At 44.3% G+C, this 9,694-nt stretch overlaps 1 protein-coding gene and 1 non-coding gene across 2 annotated transcripts in view; both read left to right on the top strand.

Moving 5' to 3' along the window:
- The window catches only part of LOC145337819 (putative G-protein coupled receptor 139), a 31,234-nt gene that overhangs the window by 8,376 nt on the left and 13,164 nt on the right, over window positions 1-9,694 (top strand). The window lies entirely within an intron of this gene.
- On the top strand, window positions 770-841 carry trnad-guc (transfer RNA aspartic acid (anticodon GUC)). The gene has a single exon. It is a non-coding gene; the product is annotated as a tRNA-Asp (tRNA).

Raw genomic sequence — 9,694 nt, forward strand, 5'->3', positions numbered from 1 at the left:
TTTGCTTTTCGCATTTATCCACATTGAACTCCATCTGCCGAAAGCTATCCAGTTGTAAATGCGTCTAGTTTGGGGGCGTTTAAGAGATCTCTGGATAGGTTTATGGACGAAAAGGGATTGGTATAGGCTAGTGGGTCATTGTTTTTGTAACTGGTCGGCGCAACATCGTGGGCCGAAGGGCCTGTTCTGCGCTGTAATGTTCTATGTTCTATGTTCTATGTTCTAATTCTCCGAGTATATCTAGATCCATCTGGAATATTTTTACATCCTCTTCACAGCCTCCCTTCCCACAAATTGTGCATTATTCGCAAATTTTGTCCTGTTACACTCGACAAAAGAAAAACAACGTATTTCTTGACAAGATAAAAGTAAAATACTGCCGATGCTGGAATCTGAAACAACAAATGAAAATGCTGGAAAAACTCAGCAGGTCTGACATCATCTGTGGAGAGAGACTAGCTGAGATTGTCCAGCATGTTCAGTCTTCAAGACCCCGCCTTTCCTCCAAAATGAAAAAGAACATGCGGTTTGATATGAACGGCAAACGCACCTTTCTGTCTCCACCTGATTTGCGTCTTTTTCTTCATGCATCCATCTCATTCTCTTTCCTGCTAATCCAAAAGTCTCAATGAGTTAGTTAAAGCCGCTGTTTGCTGCATGAAATGGTTCTCCGTCTTGGGGAAAAGAACTGATCTCATCAGAACTGAGTTGTCGCTCCGGAAGTGTAAGTGACAAGTGTACAATGTGTATGGTCGCCTTGTCGGTTAACTCCTCGTTAGTATAGTGGTTAGTATCCCCGCCTGTCACGCGGGAGACCGGGGTTCAATTCCCCGACGGGGAGTTCGTTACAGCTTTATTATGTCAAATTGTACTTGTGTTGTTCTCTAACTTTGAAAACAGAAACAAAGACTGTCAAGAAATGAAACTTTCAAAAATGCAAATCTTTACATTTGTAGGGACACTTTTCCTGACCTGAGATCAACGTTCGTTCAATTCATCAGCATTTTGGTTCACCTTTGATGTGGCGATGCCACATCGTCAACAAGTCGAATATTCCCCTGATATGAGCACAATGTCAATAAATGCTGTGATTTCATATTTTTCAGTTCTATTTTTGGATGATCCACTGATTCCCAGATCCCTGAAAATACAAAGGAAACCCCCAATGTGTTTCAATATTGGAAATACCTATGAGTCTGTGAGTTGTGAAGATTTATGCAGCGCGTGGAATGGAATAGTAATGCATGATTGTAAGAGCAGGAAGGTTCAGTTCGAGCTGGACAACATTTTGGTGAGGCCACCGCTGGAGGACAGTGTGCAGTTCCGGTCAAATCACTTCAGTAAGGATTTCATTCCACTGGAGAGGGTGCAGTGTCCATTTACCAGTGACCAGATCGTAGACTGAGATGGAGAATTTGACCTATGAAGAGAGTCCATGTAGACAACATTCACTGTCCTATTCTCATCAACCATCTTCGTCACTTCGTTGAAACACACATTCATGTTCGTGAGACACGACCTCCCCTTTACAAAACCATGTTGCCTCTCACTAATATGTCCACTCATTTCCAAAGTGGGAAAATATTCTGTCTCGAAGAATCCTCTCCAATAATTTCCAGACCATTGATGTAAAGTTCACCGGCCTGTAATTACCTGGATTATTCGTGTTATCCTTCTTAAACAAAGGAACAACATCGGCGATTCTCCAATTATCTGGGACCTCCTCTGTAGCTAGTTAGAATACAAAGATTTCTCTCAAGGCTCCAACAATTTCCTCCCTTGTCTCTCTCAGTATTTGGGGTATATCCCATCAGACTTATCTTGTCGACCTTAATATTTCTCAAGGGCACCAATACCTTCTCCGTTTTGATCTCAACATGACTCAAACCACCTGCACATCTTTCCCCAGACTCATCATCATACACGTCGTTTCCGGTCAACACTGACGCAAAGTAATCATTTAATAGAACATAGAACATAGAACATTACAGCGCAGAACAGGCCCTTCGGCCCACGATGTTGCGCCGACCAGTTACAAAAACAATGACCCACTAGCCTATACCAATCCCTTTTCGTCCATAAACCTATCCAGAGATCTCTTAAACGCCCCCAAACTAGACGCATTTACAACTGCAGCAGGCAGGGCATTCCAATCCCTCACCACCCGCTGGGTAAAGAACCTACCCCTGACATCCGTCCTGTAGCTACCCCCCCTTAATTTAAAGCCATGCCCCCTCGTGCTAGCTTTCTCCATCCGAGGAAAAAGGCTACCACTATCCACCCTATCTAAACCTCTAATCATCTTATATGTTTCAATAAGATCCCCTCTTAGCCGCCTTCTTTCCAACGAAAACAACCCTAGATCCCTCAGTCTCTCCTCATAGGACCTCCCCACCATACCAGGCAACATCCTAGTAAACCTCCTCTGCACCCTCTCCAACGCCTCCACATCCTTCTTGTAATGCGGGGACCAGAACTGCACACAGTACTCCAAGTGCGGCCGCACTAGAGTAGTGTACAGTTGCAACATTACACTGCGACTCCTAAATTCAATCCCCCTACCAATAAACGCCAAGACACCGTACGCCTTCTTGACAACCTTATCTACTTGATTCCCAACTTTCAGGGATCTATGTACACACACACCTAGATCCCTCTGTTCATCCACACTATTCAAAGTCCTCCCGTTAGCCCTATACTCGACACATCTGTTGCTCCTACCAAAGTGAATTACCTCACACTTCTCCGCATTAAATTCCATCCGCCACCTCTCGGCCCAGCTCTGCAACCTATCTAAGTCTCCCTGCAGACTATGACACCCTTCCTCACAATCTACCACACCTCCAACTTTGGTGTCATCAGCAAATTTACTAATCCACCCAACTATACCCTCATCCAGATCATTAATAAAAATTACAAACAACAGTGGCCCCAAAACAGATCCCTGAGGCACACCACTCGTAACTGCACTCCATGATGAACATTTACCATCCACCACCACCCTCTGTCTCCTATCTGATAGCCAATTCCTGATCCAACTTCCTAGATTACCCACAATCCCATACATCTGCATTTTCTGCAGAAGCCTACCATGGTGAACCTTATCGAACGCCTTACTAAAATCCATGTATACCACGTCAACTGCCTTACCCCCATCCACCTCTTTGGTCACCTTCTCAAAAAACTCAATAAGGTTAGTAAGGCACGACCTACCTGCTACAAAACCATGCTGACTATTTCTAATCAATTCATTACACTCCAAATAACTATAAATCCTATCCCTAATAATTTTTTCTAAAACCTTGCCCACAACAGAAGTAAGACTCACCGGTCTATAATTCCCGGCAAAGTCTCTGTTCCCCTTCTTAAACAATGGGACAACATTCGCTATCCTCCAATCCTCCGGGACTACACCAGAGACCAATGACGACCTGAAGATCTGAGCCAGAGGCTCTGCAATCACCTCTCTAGCCTCCCAGAGAATCCTAGGGTAGATCCCATCCGGACCAGGGGACTTATCTATTTTCAGCCCCTCAAGAATTTCCAGCACATCCTCTTTATCAACCGTAATACTGTCTATTTTACACCCCTGCAACCCAATGTCCTCCTCAGCTATATTCATGTCCCCCTGCGTGAACACCGAAGAGAAATATTGGTTCAATATTCAATATTCAATACTTCGCCCATTTACTCTAGCTCCACCCATAGATTCTCTCCCTTGCCCTTGAGTGGGCCAATCCTCTCTCTGGCTACACTCTTGCTCATTATGTATGTATAAACAGCCCTGGGATTTTCCTTAATCCCGCTGGCCAGTGTTTTTTCGTGACCACTTTTAGTCTATTGATTCATTACATTTGTCATCTTCCTCATCAGGTTAAGGAGCGGCACTCCAAAAGATCGTGTTACCAAATAAATCTGTTGGACTTTAACCTCTTGTCGTGATGCTACTTAATGTGCCTACCCCAGTCCAACGTCGGCAACTCCACGTCTGTCTGTGAGAGAATGGAATTAATACTGTATCTGTCATCCATGATCTGCATACAGATTTGCTCTTCTATCTCTTTCTCACCACACTTCCCTTTTTCCTTCTCTATCACTTCTGATCACATTGTATTGAATAGTAATTGCGTGGTGTTCTATGTGACTGATGGAGTCACTCTGTCCGTGGTACTGTTGGGGACTCAATGTGTATTTGCCAGTTAGTGGGAGCTGAGAGTGACTGCGGGGTTCATTCCCTCCTTGAGATGCTCTGCCATTTTGGGATTAATGTTGTAACTGTCCTTCTCGGCCTCTATATGAGAGGGTTTATTTTACCTATCAGCCTCTGCAACTGCCTGTGGGGTTCATCCTCTAATTGTCAGTCTCCGGCTGTGTAAATCAATGTGTACTCTTTAAATATCAGAGAAGAGAAAAAATTGCAGCACAGGAGCAGCCCTTCAGCCCTCTGAGCCTCCGCCGACCATAGAACATAGAACATAGAACATAGAACACTACAGCACAAACAGGCCCTTCGGCCCACAAGTTGCGCCGACCACATCACCTACCAACCTACTGACCTATCTATAACCCTCAATCTCATTAAACCCCATATACTCATCCAGAAGTCTTTTAAAAGACCCCAGCGAGTTCGCCTCCACCACCACTGACGGCAGCCGATTCCATTCACTCACCACCCTCTGAGTGAAAAACTTACCCCTAACATCACTTCTGAACCTCCCTCCCCGCACCTTAAATCTGTGTCCTCTCGTAGCGACCATTTCAAACCGGGGAAATAGCCTCTGAGAGTCCACCCTATCTATTCCTCTCAACATTCTGTAAACTTCTATCAGGTCGCCTCTCAACCTTCGTCTCTCCAGGGAAAAGAGTCCCAGCTCCCTCAACCTAACTTCATAAGGCATGCTGCCCATGTGAACTAAAACCTCCTTTCAGTCTGTGGCACTGAGCCTGCTTTCTGCTCAATGGGCCGAGTGTTGGCGAGTGGGATTAGTTGGGCAGGCCAGGGCATTTCATACATCACTGTAGATTCGATGGGCCAAAGGGCCTCTTCTGCACTATCCTATTCTCTGATACATGGCCTTACAACCCAAGCTTGGAAAATTATGTATTCATAGATAATGTATTTTGGGTGGGTGTCAGTATAAACTGCAGAAATTTGGTTCATGTCTTAAAACTCACAGTTTGTTCTCCCCGCATAGAATTGTTGATATTTCAAACACTTTGTCTGAATTTGTTGTGAATGCTGAAAATGTAGTGACTTTTAGAACACTTCATAGAATCATTGAAACCCGACAGTGCAGAAAGGGGCCATTTGGCCCATCGAGTCTGCACTGGCCACAATTCCATTCAAGCCCTACCCCCATATCCTTACATATTTACCCCTCATCCCTCTGACCCTTCCATGTCAGGACACTAATGGTAAATGTTAACATGGCCAATCAACCTCACCCCCACATCTTTGGACGATGGGATGAAACCGGTGTACCTGCAGGAAAGCCACGCAGATACAAAGACAATGTGCTGTCTTGTGAGTGCGGCTGAAGAATCTGGCATTGAGGCACCTCCTGACGGTTTGGGCATACATGTCGAGTCGAGGGCAGCGGCCTTCCAGGGGAGTCCAATTCGACTCTTTCCGCTTTGGTTCCTGCACCACGGATCTCTTTGGCTGTCTCGTGGTTTTCACTGTTGGCCTCTTGGTGTTTGTGGAAGAACTCCGGCAGCCTCATTCGCCTGATGAATTCCTTTGTGTCTGCCGAGAGACTTATGGGGTCTATTTGATGGGACTGAAATTTAGACATCAGAGAAAGATACGACAGACAAGAAATGTTCTCATTATATCGAATCTGGGATGGAGGAATATCTAAATACTAAATGTGTTGATCATATCAATTCGAAGCCCACCAATGCACTGCTTTCCTCTGTATTCATCACTTAAATACTAATAAATCAGCAAGGTGATGCTTTTTAATTGGAACTATTGGTAACGTTAGGTATTTTATTTTGAACAAAGTAACATTTTGTGTCATTGTTGCTTAACGGAGTTAGAATTCCATTTTACAACAGTTTAGTTATTAGTACAAACCTATTAAAATATATATTACACATACATTTACTTATTTCTGATTGGGGATGGAATATTGGGAGAAACGTGCTTTTCGTGCGATAAATTACTTACCTATATCTGGGTGTACAGGTTTCAATCTCAAAATTTCCCAGTGGCGTCAAACTTGAAAATATTATGAACTTTAGTGAGAAGGATATTGTTAATCTTAAAGATGATATGCAGAGGCTGGTGGAATGGGCAGACACGTGACAGACGCAACTTAATTAATGTTAGGAAGTTTGAAGTGATGCATTTTGGTCCGAAGATCAAGGAGAGATGATATAAAATAAAGGATATGCCTTTAGTCTTCCTAATCCCTATTGCACCTTTACCATGCGAAGATGCCACAGTCTATTCACCCATCTCAGAACCCACTGAATATCCAGCCTGAAGTCTGCGTTTCACCGTCTGCTTGTGCAGTGACCATTAAACATTTGACACTCCCACTTTCCGATGTTCCTTCACTCTGCAACGACTCCCTGCTCCGTCTGACAACTCAGTCAACGTCACACCTTCACTTTGTTCACTGCCCATGGTAGGATTGTCCTGCCCAGTCCCCATAGTTTGCTCAATTATATTGCCCAGATTGCATACTGTTTCAATTTATCTATTCTACATTAATAATAAATGATACATAGAACCGTCCCTTGATTAAACACTGTCACGTTTCAGGGCTTAGCCGGTGAGTTTCATGGAGAGCTGTGTGTGATTCCCGCCTTTATGTTTCTGTACAAATCTAGTCAAAGGAAAGTCATCCGAACATGTTTGCAATTGTCCTTCTCTTCCACAAAGAACTGAGCGTGTGTTGGATACAGTTTCAACAGTAGTTTTAAAAAGATAGAGAATGGATTTACAAATTTAAAATCCAAGGGTGACATCAATACCTGAAGTGGTTTCCAGGCTGTGGCGACGAGAATAACAATGCACATTCTCAATTTGAATTGTTCAAAATCATAGAATGGAGGATGAAAGGAAACTTTAAACTGTGCAGCTGTGCTGTGCTTCAAGAGCTGGTTTTACACAAATCTCCATTATTCAAAACTGTTGCCTCACCTGCTGAGTATTTTCAGCATTTTCTGTTAAAATGGCGGCGCGGGCTTGTAGGGCCGAAAGGCCTGTTTCCTGTGTTGTGTTGTTCTTTATTCTTTGTTCTCTTTTTCAGATTTCCAGCTTCCAGTTTTTGTGTTGTGTTCTGTGCAGTTGTTTTTACTGCAATTGGGAACAGGTCCTGATCAGCCCTGTGACAGATAGAGCAGGGTGTGTCTCCCGGCGATCAAACCTGCGAGATTTACGGAAAATGAGGAAGAGAGAGAGAGAGAGGATCATCCCGTGGCGGACAGATTTCCCGTGTAAAGGAAACAAAGATCTGTATTTTCACAACTGTTTTAAAGACATATGATGTCCCAGCATGACTTGCATTCAATGAACTTCCTCTTAACTGTTCCCGACGTTTTAACGACGAGGTTGCTGAACGTATCAATGGTTTCCTCATTGCCAAAAATCCATATATGAACAAGTAAACTTCCAGTATGCGGTTCTGTGGCGCGTTGGGCTTCTACATAATGGCAAATCATCCATTCAAAGGTTGTGGGTCCAAATCCCACCTGAGATGGATTTTGGATCAGTTTAACAGCAAACCAGTTTCTGCCTCATTGATGTGATTCACCTTCGGCACCGACATTTCCTGCTCTGCCATCTCTCCATGCTGTTTCTGTTAACCCGGCTCCCAGGGAAACCACTGACTCGAGAATAAATCACAAACCTTTCTTAAAGTTTGACACAACGTTCGCTGGTTGGGTTAGAAACATTCGCATCTTTTTTTCAGCTGGATATTTCGCTTCATTTGGCCGATAAAGATAAAAGAACATACACACGCAATATCAACAACTTACAAATAACTACAATTAATAAATAATTAAGAGTGCTCTGTAACGTTGTGGTCTAATTCTGAATCATCTGCTGCTCTGGTCCTTCGAGTTTCTAGTGGTCTGTGTTTGGAAGGTGCTGGCAGAGGAGTCTTGCTGAGTTGCTGCAGTGCATCGTGTGGATGGTGCACACTGCTGCAATTGTGTGTCGGTAGTGGAGGGAACGATTTTTTATGCGTGGGAACTAAATGAAGTGGGATTCTCTGTCCTGGATGGTGCCAGACTTCTGTACTGCTGTCCAAGTTGCATTCGCCCAGGCAAGTTATCTCAGGAAACCAGGTGCTCCGGTTTCCTCCCACAGTCCAAAGATGAGCAGGTTGGTTGGATTGGCCATGCTAGATTGCCGCTTGGTCCCCAAGGTGATGTGTAGGTAGATAAGCGGGGTGGACGCGTGGCGCTGAGAGGATAGGTCCGATGTGTGATTCTCTGTCAGAATCTGTAAAGACTCGATGGGCAGAATGGTCTCCTTCAGCACTGTCGGGATTGTATTTTTCTAAGGCCATTTGACTGTTCAAAATTCCCTGAGAAAATATTGGAAAGCTGAGTTTGTGGAACTAACAGCATTGGGTTTATTGCAGGTGATTTTTTACACACTGCAAGATGATGAAAATACCTGGATCATGTTAATAAATAGTCCAGATATTTGTGGGGAGACCCAAAATATGTTTTTGTTTCATCGTTGTAGACCATCCACTGTGAAAGGAAAACACAATAGACTTGCAGGAAATGATTAATAGGTCTGGCGCTGTTACAAATATTAGTGAGGAAGAAACAAGATTCTTGCTGGGATTAAAATCCAGGATCTCCTGTTTAATAGACAGGCACTTCAACCAACTAAGCCACAGAGCCTGTTACTGCTCTGTGTGGCTACAGCGGAATGTTGGAAATACGTTCCAGATCCGGTGGGATTTGTGAACATGTCTTTCCAAATAGAGATAGCTCACTTTTCAAATGCAGATCTTTCACGGGAACGACCGTTTCTCTCTCCACAGATGCTACGGGATCTCAGATAGAGTAAGATTTACAAAATAATGGTTAGAATGCGAGTCTTTACAGGTAATCAAGTGTTGAAGGTACAGACAATGTGAGTGGAGAGAGGGTTAAGCACAGGCTAAAGAGATGTGTATTGTCTCCAGGCAGGACAGTTAGTGAGATTTTGCAAGTCCAGGCAATTGGTGGGGGTTTGAGATGGTGTGGCATGAACCCAAAATCCCGGTTGAGACCGTCCTCATGTGTACGGACCTTCGTTATCAGGCTCTACTGAGCGACTCTGCATTGTCATATGTCATGAAGGCGGCTTTGAGAACGCTTACCTGGAGATCAGAGGCCGAATACCCGTGATCGCTGAAGTGTTCCCCAGCAGGAAGAGAACACAGTTGTCTGATGATTGTCAAGCGGTGCTCATTCATCCGTTGTCGTAGCGTCTGCCTGATCTCCCCAATGAACCATGGCTTGGGGCATCCTTTCCTGCAGCGCATCAGGTAGACAACGTTGGCCGAGCTGCAAGTATATGTAAAATATACCTGGTGGATGGTATTCTCACGTGAGATGATGACATCCGTGTCGATGGTCCGGCATGTCTTGCAGAGGTTGCTGTGGCAGGGTTGTGTGGTGTTGTGGTCACTGTTCTCCTGAAGGCTGGGTAGTCGCTGCGGACAATGGTCTGTTT

Source organism: Carcharhinus amblyrhynchos, unplaced genomic scaffold (genome assembly GCF_965287045.1).
Source record: "Carcharhinus amblyrhynchos unplaced genomic scaffold, sCarAmb.v2.hapA scaffold_79, whole genome shotgun sequence".
Lineage (NCBI taxonomy): Eukaryota > Metazoa > Chordata > Chondrichthyes > Carcharhiniformes > Carcharhinidae > Carcharhinus > Carcharhinus amblyrhynchos.